Source organism: Camelus bactrianus, chromosome 4, assembly GCF_048773025.1.
Source record: "Camelus bactrianus isolate YW-2024 breed Bactrian camel chromosome 4, ASM4877302v1, whole genome shotgun sequence".
NCBI classification, from domain to species: domain Eukaryota; kingdom Metazoa; phylum Chordata; class Mammalia; order Artiodactyla; family Camelidae; genus Camelus; species Camelus bactrianus.
In genome coordinates, this window is record NC_133542.1 from 91,434,427 (window position 1) to 91,445,602 (window position 11,176).

General features: G+C 49.0%; 1 protein-coding gene across 1 annotated transcript in view; it reads left to right on the top strand.

Moving 5' to 3' along the window:
• Positions 1-6,756, top strand: part of APTX (aprataxin) — a 205,870-nt gene extending 199,114 nt beyond the window's left edge. The window contains exons 15-16 of the transcript XR_012506788.1: positions 1,961-2,048; positions 4,679-6,756. The gene's annotated coding sequence lies outside the window, so the exon portion shown is untranslated. The remainder of the gene's footprint in view (positions 1-1,960; positions 2,049-4,678) is intronic.
• The last annotated feature ends 4,420 nt before the right edge of the window (positions 6,757-11,176 follow it).

An 11,176-nucleotide genomic window follows, 5' to 3' on the forward strand; every position in this document is an offset into this window, starting at 1 on the left:
CGAGTCTCCTCTCAGTGCACGTGGGCGGTGCTCAGTTGTTCACATGTGCTCCCTCCCCTTCTCAGCCCTCTTACTGCTGTGGGCTTTCGAGGTCCTGGGGTTGCCAAGATAGTGTATCGCTGTGGCCCAGTGACATCCTTTCATTCATTCAGAAGACGTTCATAGAGCACCTCGTATGTGCGGGGCATGGTCTCTGCGGATTCATGCCCCTGTGGTCCTCCCAGCCAAGTACATGGGCAATTACAATGCAATCTGGGAAGCGCTGGCATGAGGGAAATTTGGGGGGTTATGGGAGTAAACAGGAAATTCCTAGGCTGACAGGAGTCAGGGAAACATTCCTGGAAGAAACGGCATGAAAGCTGAGGCCTAAGAGTGAGTAGGAATTAGCCAGGCAATGCATGGGGAAGACAGCCTCCCAGTCAAAGGGAATGGTCAGAGGGGCAGGGAGCAGGCTCGGGGAGCCTGGCATGGTGCAGACTGGCTGCAGGGCACTTCTAGGTGTGGTGCCACTTCAAGGGCGTGGCTCGTCTTCCTGGTCAGGGTCCCCTTTCCACAGCCCAACCAGGCCATGCCCTTTTTGCCTTATTTGGTGGTTTTCCTGGCTATACCTGTTAACTTCAAATGATGTCAGGATTCCAGGTGGTGCTGTGCCCAGTTCAGCTGGGGGAAAGCCCTGGTTGGGGTCTTCCTTTCATCTTCAGAATTAACTAAAGGAATTCAAGCCCCTGCAGAGTATAGGCAGGCCTACCTAGGTTAGAATTAGGCCCCTGGTGATTGCAACTACCTAGAAGATGATTCTGGGTGTTTTTATGAAAAAGATGCCTAGGACTCAGGGGAAGCAAGGCCTAGGGGTGGGAGGGGTAGAGACCAGAAGTGGGGTGTGTGTGTGTGTGTGTGTGTGTGTATGTGTGTGTGTGTGTGTGTGTGTGTTGGGAGAGTGTTGGGAGAGGGTGGGCTTGCCACTGACACATTCATTCAATGATAGTGTCTTATCCCCACATCACACAGCTTCAGAAACCTCCTGAGACATCGGTCAAGTGGGAAGGGTCTTAGAAACCCATAGATTTACATGATTTATATTTCTCCAGAGATGGACATTGAAATTGAGCCTCACAGCAAAACACAATCACTACTCTTTGCTCTTTGATGATAAGCCATTCCCCCATCTTCCACATGGGGGCGCCATTCCTGAATTCTGCTTGGGCTTATGGCTCTGCTTTTAAATTTGGGCCAGAATACTCCTCATGACAGAGGAATGCAATTAGAGCCCTGAGGGTCTGGGGCAGGGTCAAGGCCCAAGTAGCTTGCCACAGGTATAAATTTCTTAAAGGTTTTTTTTCTTTAATTTTTGTGCAAATTTGTATTCCCTCTCCATAATAAATGCATGTTTGTTTTAATATAATCAGTGTTTCAAATTATTTACCTTTGAATTAAATTGGTACTTCAGAGAATGTGCTGTGTTTAACTAAACGGCTTCTTGTGACTCTGGGCGAGCTGCCCGTGCAGGATCCCCACTTGGAGAAACAGGCTTTTAGGTTATAGTGGATCTGGGTGTCTAAATATGTAACCTCGGGCAGATCGCTGTGCCTTACCAAGCCTCAGTATTTTCATCTAAAATATGAGAGCAGTGAAACCTACATGTCAGGGTTAATGTGAGGATTAAAGGAAATAAAATATGTGAAGTGGCTGGCCCATAGTAGGCACTCAAAAAATGTTGCCAGCTCTCCTGTTAGTGGGAAGAGTTCTGTCAGCTTTGCTTTTCCAGCATTCTGTGATTCTGACTCAGCCGACTGAGAAGGTGACCCCGTGGGACATTTGCTACTAGAGGGGTTTTGAGGAGAAACAGTGTACGTCACTGCTGGCTGACACAGCTGCTGACATTGGCAATTGAAAATAAACTGTACGGAGAGAGATGTGATATGGTCTCAGGGCTTATCATAGTCTGTTTTTCCATTTCTAGGTGCTCCTGAAAGGGGAAAGTTGGCAACTGCGTGACACTCACAGTGTCCCATCTACTGCCTGGGCCCCCTCCTGTCATGCGGCTGCAGGTGAGTCACTGGCCGAGAGAGAAAGTCAGAACCGGACAGCTCTTCCCTTCCCGGGGCTCACCTTTCAGTCTTGCTGCTGAAGAAGATTTAGGCCATGGTCCCTGCCTACACTCATGAGTCTGTCTCAGGATGTGTAACAGCAGTCTTAGGGGGTTTGCTTCCAAATTCTGAAATGACAATGGGATGAATGAATCCCGATTTAAAGGAAAATATCATATATGTTTCCAATCATTAATGCAAAATCTTTAATATTAAATAGCAAACCACTTTCTGGAAAAAGGCCTCTGGTCGTATGAGAGGTATTTGTCAGACTCACCAGGCAGGGTCCAGCGGGAGATGGAGGGCAGGTGGACACTGAGGGCAGCAGGATGAAACCCAGCATGGAGTCGGGTACGAGCGTGCAGGGGAGGGAGCCACGCTGGCCGGAGGCTTCAGGAAAGCCTGGCGATAGAGGTGACGTCTGAGCTTGGACTTGAGATCCAGAAGACCGGGTGGCGCTCAGACATGACTTTTTAAATAATGCCTCCAGAGATTCTGAGGCACAGTCAGGGCGAATCTCCTGGCAGGTATCCATACTTCTATCTTAGAGCATTTCCTCTTCTGGGTTGGGAGCCCCTTGATGCTACGGTTGCGGTCTCTCTGCTCAGCGTCATCTCTGCAGATGTCTGGAGCCTGTGCCTGAGTGCGGGGCTGCATCTGCTCCGAGGTGCCTCCCATGCTATGATGGGGACCCCAACACGTGAGAATTTGAAAGAGCTCCATGCCATGCGTTCTAAAAGTTAAAAACTCACTGAATACAAGTATCTGTAGTGTTTTACTGCCTCAATGCTGTACACCATCTTTCTTCTGAAAAAAATGCTGGGATTCTTACCGAATGTACATCTGAATCTCTTTTCAGATTTATGTTTTATCTTTGTTTATTGTTACTTCCCTGATTTTCAAAATCGACCCTTGAGTCACTTTTCAAATGCAGCACATTCGTTTGTTTACTTGTGAATACAAGGGCCTCTCTCCTGTAGGTCCCCACACAATTTCTAGAAAGAGACAAGGGAGTAGATGTGGGGTAATGGGCAGTGTAAAAAGAGAATCCAGGAAACTGGCGTGCTCAGAACTGAACTGGGGTGAAGCAGTCACCCAGCTTCAGGCCGGTGCACCCTCATTTCTTCCCACACACACTTAAAGGAAGTGAAAAGGCCACGTGTCAAACATTTCTGAGCCTGTGGGTCTTATTTCTACCATGACTGCTCTGGTTCTAAGTAAGAACCCCGATACTCTGGTTTCTCTTCAGATCGTATAAATCTATCGCCTTTTACTAAGTAAGAACACTTGATGAATGAGTGGATTCGGGAATGAATGACGCGTAATGTAACCCTGGCTCCATTCAGCCCTCTGTTGCCTGAGCCAGGAAAGTCCTGAACGCACTGGGAATGGAAGACCCTGGTGCGGGAAGCTGGTGTTGACGTCGTCGGCAGAGGGGGCTTTTCCTTCAGCTCCAGAGGGGAGGTGCTGTGTGGGGAGAAGACACTGGGCACTCTAGGGGGGACACATACCCTCTGAGACAGAGGGTGTGCTCTATGCCAGCTGACCTTGGGGAAGCAAGTGGGCGGAACACCCCAAGGAGGAGGAAGAGGCAAGCATTTTTCTTGGAAAGACCCGCTGCAGCGGTTGGCAGAGTTCTGGCAGGTTGGAGGGCTGGGTGCCTAAGCGCCTCGCTGGCAAAGCCCAGAAAGTCGCCCTCCCTCCTTGGGGCCAAGAGTGTGGCTGCAACAGCCCAGCAGGACCACAGTTTCTCGTGCCATCAACCGTGTGTGCATACCCACGTGTGCTGTGTAGTCTAAACCCCTTTCTTTGGTGGCTGTTTTTAAGCCTGTGCTGTGATTTGGAAATAAGGAGAGCAGAAGAGCTGGGCCTCACTACGAAGGTGGGCTGGTCACATCAGTACTCACCCTCAGGGAGGCACGTGCTACCTGGGAGCATCGACGCTGGTCCAGGGCTGACCTGCAGCCAAAGATGGACGCCTCCTCGGGGAGGAGCTCTCGCTCTCCAGCTCACAGAGGCTGGACAAGAGCCCTGAGCACCCACTGATTAATTCATAGCAACATCTATAACAGTGCACGATGCTCTGGTAGAGAGCAAAGCTGTGTTCTTTTTGTAAGTCCCCCTGCCCTACCCAGAGTTGTGAGACAGTCACTCTGAAATCATGGCGTCACTGGGCGGACGCCTTGACTCCCGGGACTCACAAAGTATTGACCAGGACTCACGGTGCATGTTCTGTGCAACAGAGATGGTCTGGGGCCATCACGAGAGGAATCTGCCGAGGCTGGGCCACGCAGCCCTCCCTGTGGAAGGAGGTTCCACAGAAGATGGGCAGCTGCTACCCAGCTTCTTCTCTGTGCGCAGGATTGCGCTACCTCGGGCACCATGTGGCTTCCATCAGAGGAAATGTGGGTAGCAGTTGGGTGAGTTTAGTCTGGGAAGGTGAGTCCATGTTGAAATTTGGGGGTTGCCAATGCCAGGCATGTGTCTCTCCTGCAATAACCCGGGAATAACTTCTTATTTCGGAAATAAACGGTGGACCCCTATTAGCGTCTTTACCTTGGCTTTCATGAAAACCTCCTTTTCACTTTCAGGAAGACCTCCCCAGAAGCTGCTGTCAAGGATGAAACTGTGATAGTGTCTCCTGGGTGGGGGAGCAGCAGTCCCGGCTGGTGGCTGTGGCTGGGACCCACCAAAGCAGTCTTCTGACTCCTCATGGTGCCTCTTCAAGCAGAAAACTTTGGCAGCCCGGGATGGAGGAACCAGTGCCGGTCTGCCTGGAGCCGGGGGGGGGGGGCAGGTGCAGGGACCAGGTGTCTCCACGGCTGATGACCACGTGTGCAGGAACGGACTCGGCGCTGCTCCTCTCCCGCTCCGGTGACTGAAGGGCCTCATTAGCTTGTGCACACGAACGGCTCCCTTTAGGGACACTGAGGTCCTTGGGGATATGGAGGCTGGAGAGAAACTGGAAAAGCTGACGGAGTTTTCCAGGTTTCATGGAGTGAAGCTTGAATTTATCCCTCCCTCCTGGTGTAATTCCAGCTGCCTTTGCTGCTTCTTTACAGTCAGTTGGGCTTTTCTCCCCTTCTGGAAGGCCTGACAACAGGACGTTCTGACTTCATCATTAAGAACATGGATCCAGACAGAAGTGTGTTAAAGGGAGAAAAGTGAACACAGGCAGGGAGCTGGGAAGGGATAACTCAACGCCCACAACAAGGCAGCCGACAGAATGTGCTAACTTAGGAAGGTGCGGTCAGCAGTTTCTGGCCCTGAAATACATCAAGCTGTCAAGGAGGCACATGGGCCTCCCGCCGGGCAGGTCTCTAGGGCCCTCTCCATCTCTGTCCCCCCTGGGCACCCCTTTTTCCTTTCCAACAGCCCCAGGAAGTTTTTAAAGGGTCACGCTTTTCAAAGCGCTATCTCCTTCCCAAGGTTCTGTTCCTTTTATTATGGGGGGTGGAGTTCATCTCCGTCTCTTCCAAGAAAAGAGCCCTGTCAGCACCCGGGCCTGAACACCACTTAAATCGGGCAATGGGATCTGGCTGCATGATTTTGCTCTGGTTTAATTATAAAGCCACATCCCTCTGTTTATTTTAGCTGGCCTCTCCCACCTTGGTTATAAAATATCTCTGAGACGAGACACACGCAGCTGCCCCAGCCACACAGGAGAAGCATCACCCCTGGCATGTGGGTACCTCACTGCCACGTGAGGAGAAATGTGTGTGTGTGTGGGGGGGGGTGGTTTGATGGTTTTGGGGGATGGGGTCGGTGAGGGATAGGGCAGCCAGCCAGCAGGGCTGTCAGAATCTGAAGAACAAATAACACTTGAATTCATGTGGGGCAGCATCGTGGTTCTGGTCATCCATCCACTCAGGGCAAGACCCCAGCGAGGGATGAAGTGTGTTTCTTAAGCAGGACTGCAAACAGGGGAAGAACTGGTCCAGATTTGGTAGTAAAGGAGAAGAAGGGCTTTTTTCTTCAGCAGATACTCACTCAGCATCTCCCTGGGATCTGGCTCTGTGAGCGTAGTTTCCACATTCACTGTCCTGTAACGCTAATCAGGGAGACCCTTTTAGATGAGGAACTCGAGGTTCTGCGGGGCTACCCTGCTCGCCCAAGGTTACACGGCTAAGGGAGAGGTGGGCTGCGACTGGAAGCTGGGACTCTGACCCAGATCCAGGGCTCCATCTACCAGGCTGTCTGCCTTCTTCCTTAGTTGGAGAGGGTCCCACATAGTCACTCCTTAATTTAATATAAATAGCGTACACTTACTTCCTCTGTTACTGTTATCATGTCTTAATATTTGTTATTTTGCTACCATTTCTAGCAGGCTGTGAACCCAGAGGACTGCTTCCTTCCTTCAGAAAGGAGTAATTCAGGGGGGAGCGTATAGCTCAGTGGTAGAGAGCGTGTTTAGCATGTATGAGGTCCTGGGTTCAATCCCCAGTACCTCCACTAAACAAACAAACAGACAAACAAACTTAATTACCCCCAAAACAAAAACAAACAAACAAACAAAAGATTTAAAAAGTGGCAATACCCCAAACTGCCTACGAATTCCCGGTGTCACCTTGTGCTGTGGGGCTTGGTCACTCGGGGTCCTCTTGAACAGGAGTCCTGGCCATTTCCACTCTCTGATACATTAGCAAGCATGAACTTTCAGTCCCTATACTCTTTGTTTTTCTGACTCAAGTTATTCTCTATTTCAAACCCCAGCTTGCTTCCTGGCAGAGGATTTAATCTTGATTACATTCAGGTAAAGGAGTTCATTTCAGGTTTTTACTTGAGTTAATCTAGGATTTTGTCCCCCCTGATCCCATCCCTAAACCCAGACTTGGCATCTAAGATCAAGGGGCCTTACACAGGTAGCCTCTGAGCATCGGGGGCAAAAGGGTCAGGCCCCTGGTTGTTGGCACTTTCCACACTGGTGTCCACTGAGATTTACACAACTTCTTGTGCTCAGGCACGGCTGTCCTGCTGCACTGGCGTCTACTGAAGCACCAGGCTCCTAACTGGCCTCCAGCCACGTGATCCTCTCTGCTTCCACTGTGCCGTCCCTGAATCAGGACTGTAATACCCTTTGGGTTGGCTTCCCTTTTCCCCGGTGAGATTTCCCCACCCTCCTCTCGGCCACAGGGAAGGGTTATTGCTCCCACAATTTTCTGAAAAGTGGCTACCCCAGTGGGGGTATTATCTTAGGTTTTCTCTGCTTCAACTTCACCTGCAACCACCTCTGCCCAGCTCCAGCCACACCGTGGTGGGGCAGGGCGTTCTGTGAGGCTCACGCCACTCAAGGCCAGTTGGGACGCAGGGCAGAGACCTCTCCTCCTCTCTGGTCTCCACTCTTGTTTGGGGATTCTACTATTTCTTCATTTAGAGCAAGTCTTGTGGGAGTGGGAGTCTTCTCAGAGCCGAAGGACCGGCCTCAGAGACCATCACCAGCCTCTTCTCGCTTGCTGCCCTTTTAACTCTTTCTTCTAACCTCAGGCATCAAGTGTTCTGCAAGTGTCCTTCCTAGGGGATCATGGCCAACGCCAACCTCCCCCTTGGCAGTGGTGGCCAGTGAGTGAAAGGGGAAGGAGTCACAGATTAGGATTACAATCTCTGTCTCTCAGGGTTGCTAAAAGACAGAGGTTGTAATTCAAAAAATTATCCTGTCCCAATAAATAGTTTAAACACACGAGGCAGTGACAGCAAGTACTTTTCTACTGCGTACCGTGTGCTGGGCACAAGGAGCTGCTCACGTAACGACTCATTTGTTTCTCACGCATCCTGTTTATTCCTCAGGTATGATATTATTGTTCATTATTAATCTCCCTTTTACCAGTGAGGAAACTGGGGCAACAAGATGCCAGTTTATTTGAACTCTGTGAGATCAAGCAGGTAGCAGCTGTTGGAGTTGGGAGCCCAGTCCAGGCCTTCTGTGCTCCCCGGCCACCTCATACATGAGTAGTGGTTCAGTCTTCCTTTAGGCTGGGGCTGGGGCTGCTTCCACTTCCGTGGTGCCCTGGAGGTTGGGGCTGGAAGAGAATGACCGAGCTGCCTTTGAAACTCATGCTTGCTCGTCGCCCCAGTGTTCCTCCTCTTTTCACCAACAGGTTGGTCCCACGTCCTCAGTTGTGGAGTCTCTTCTCTGCTCTCACTGGGCTTATAACCACTTGTCCAATCTGGTTAAAAAAAAAAAAAAAAAAAAAAAGAATGTCCTGAAATGTGCCAGTGAAGGAGTGTGTGTGTGTGTGTGTGTGTGTGTGTGTGTGTGTGTGTGTGTGGTGGGGAGTCCCAGGCAGATGGGCCCCACTCTTGAGACCCACAGGAAGTGTCTAGTTCATGAGTTTGTGTTCTACGCAATGCACTGAACACACTGTGGTAGCTCAAGGATGCAGACTGAAGCTGGCAGTTTCGTTCTTTAAAAAAAAAAATAAACATTATGAACAAAAACACTGTCAAAATCTTTTCTCTGCACCTATCAGAATTTGCAGGAGGCAAGCACACACAATGACTGTATGTGACACTCCTCTTGTACAAGTTTCTCCTCCGCTTTCTCTCCAGGCACTCAACAAAATTCTCTTTGGCCCATAGTATTTAAAACAGGGAAATTGGTGGTGACATTTTGCAATATGGCATGACAACTGGTGAATATGGGAAGTGATGATGTAATGGAATTGAGCAAAACTGCTGAAATTCTTATTTCTCCCCCTTGGAATTCAGCCAACATTTTGTTTTCTGTGATTCTGCAGAAATAACGTGAAACAAAATTGAACTTTCTCATCAACTGGGGAAATTGCAACTTATGTTTATCTAGTTGTGTGGCATACGAAATATTTTCTCATGGCTTGAGATTAGAAGGGAATCAGAAGTTTTGGCTGTTTATTGGAATTCTTGAAAAAAAAAAACTCTCAGATTGTAGGGAAAACAAGTAGTAAGAAACAGCCATTAGGAAATCACGTAGAGGGAAGTTCCCAGAAAGTGAAAGATGTGGGAAGCTGGGTGGGTATCAGTAACAGAGAGATTGGAGCCCACACAGCAACGGTGGTAATAAGGCTGGGAAAATAATGCGCCCCAAACACTCCCCATGTTTTCAGAGAGGTGGAGTGATCTGAGCACGGAGAACCTGTGTGAGAAGCTTGTTAACGCCGGTGCTACCCGCCAGTACTGGAGCTAGTCCAGTTTTGATGTCCTGCTCAGCCCCACTGCCAGCACCTCCAAGACACTTAGAAGCTTTGTCTTAATGGCCCCAATTCTCCCCTTCTCCAGGCCCCCATCCCTGACCGAAACCTCTGACTAAGCCAGACCTATGTTTTCTTGTCTCTCCAGGAAAGGAGCTGCTGGAACCATCCTACCCTCCTCCACCCCACTTCGGACCCAGCTTCTAAACCTCGGGTCACTTGAACACCCTCAGGGTCCACTTGGAGGGGAAAGCCCCCCGGAGAGCTAGATTCTGGCCTGTCCTTCCTGGTGTACTGGTCCCACAGCCTCGGACCTGGAAATAGGAGAAGGACCAAGTACTCCAAAGGTGTTTGTCCGAGCCGCGGTGGCTTAGCAAAGGACGGTCTTCTCGTTGAGCTGAGAGCTGGGCACCCCAGAGAGTCCACGGCAAGGTCCTCGGGAACTGGAAGAGGAACAGGTTTGAGAATCTGGCTGATCCCAAGGGGGTCCTTGGTGGGAGTCTTTTGTTGATCTGATTACCAAGAAAAGTTTCAGTCATATTCAAGTTCATGCCTAGTCAGTGCCCAGATACAGACGGGAGGTCTTAAACTAGGATGCATGAAACCTCTGAACTTGCACACAAAGTTTTACGTCTGTATAAGCCTTTTCCAGAAAAGAGAATCAATATCTTCCACTAGATTCTTAAAGCATCTGCAATAACCTCTACCCCGACTGTCACCAGAGACCTAAAGAGATCATAGAATTTTCCCCAACTTGAATCTTACAGACTTTTAATGTTTTTAAATTGAGATATAGTTGGCATATAGCATTAGTAGAATTTTGAGCTGAAAGGAATCTTGGGTGGTATTTAGTTCATTTTTGCTTTTTAAAAATTTTTTCTGGTGTAAAAATTTGAGTTTGATAAACACAAAATGTTTTATAAATATTGTAGTCCTATAGGCCTTTTTCTTCCAAAAATGCCTTCCAGATGGATCCTGGAAAATGCATCATGGTGACCTAGAGTTGGGCTGTGGGTGGTGGGACGATCATCCGCCCATATGTGCCGGAAGGATGGATGAGGGGGTGGCAGGCACACTCCTGTCCTCTGGTTTATCTTCACATCTCACTCAGAGCACAAAGATGGGACTTTGTGGTTTAGAACCCAAAGCTTCTCCAGTTCAGAGGGAACTGATGAGATTCACTCTTATTAGAAGGATCTGGCATAGTCCCTCTAAATAACTTTGTGATTTTCATGGCCCAATCTTCCCCAGAACATTTATTTACACATTTATTTCTTTTACTTCTCTGCTTAAAGCAGCTCAGAGATACATAATTCAATACGATTATAGTTGGGAAAAAAATCTCATTTGTTCAACACAAATATTGAAAAGAGAAATCAGCTTGACACCTGGCACCCTTCACTGCAGCTGGGTTCACTCTTCCCAAGGCCAGTGTTTTCATCTGGTGAATGGAAGTTCTTTATGAAGAGCAGGGTAAGAAAACCACAGAATTCTAATTTCCACATGAGATTTCTCTAAAGTGAGATGGGAAGAAAGAGAATAGTCAGTTGATTCTTTTAATAGTTAGGTCAGAAAGGTGGCCTTCTTACTAAGCAGTAGAGGAGAAAGAACTTGGCAACCAGCGGCTGTAAGGGCAAGGGTTGCGGGGAGAATTACGGACGACTCCCAGGCTTCTGACTTGGCAACTGGGGCACACAGAAGGAAGAGCTTCTGAGAGAAACAAATGAGAGCCATTTTGGATATGTTGTGTTTTGATCCAGGTGGAGAATTTGGTGTGCAGCTTGAGATGAGGGTCTGAAGCTCCAAGGGGAGGCTTGGGCTGGAGACACGATTTGCAAGTCGTCAGAATACCTACAGCCTACACACCTGCAGGAAGATACAGGAGGGGGTTTCAAAAGGAAAGCAGACAATGATGTCAAATATCTC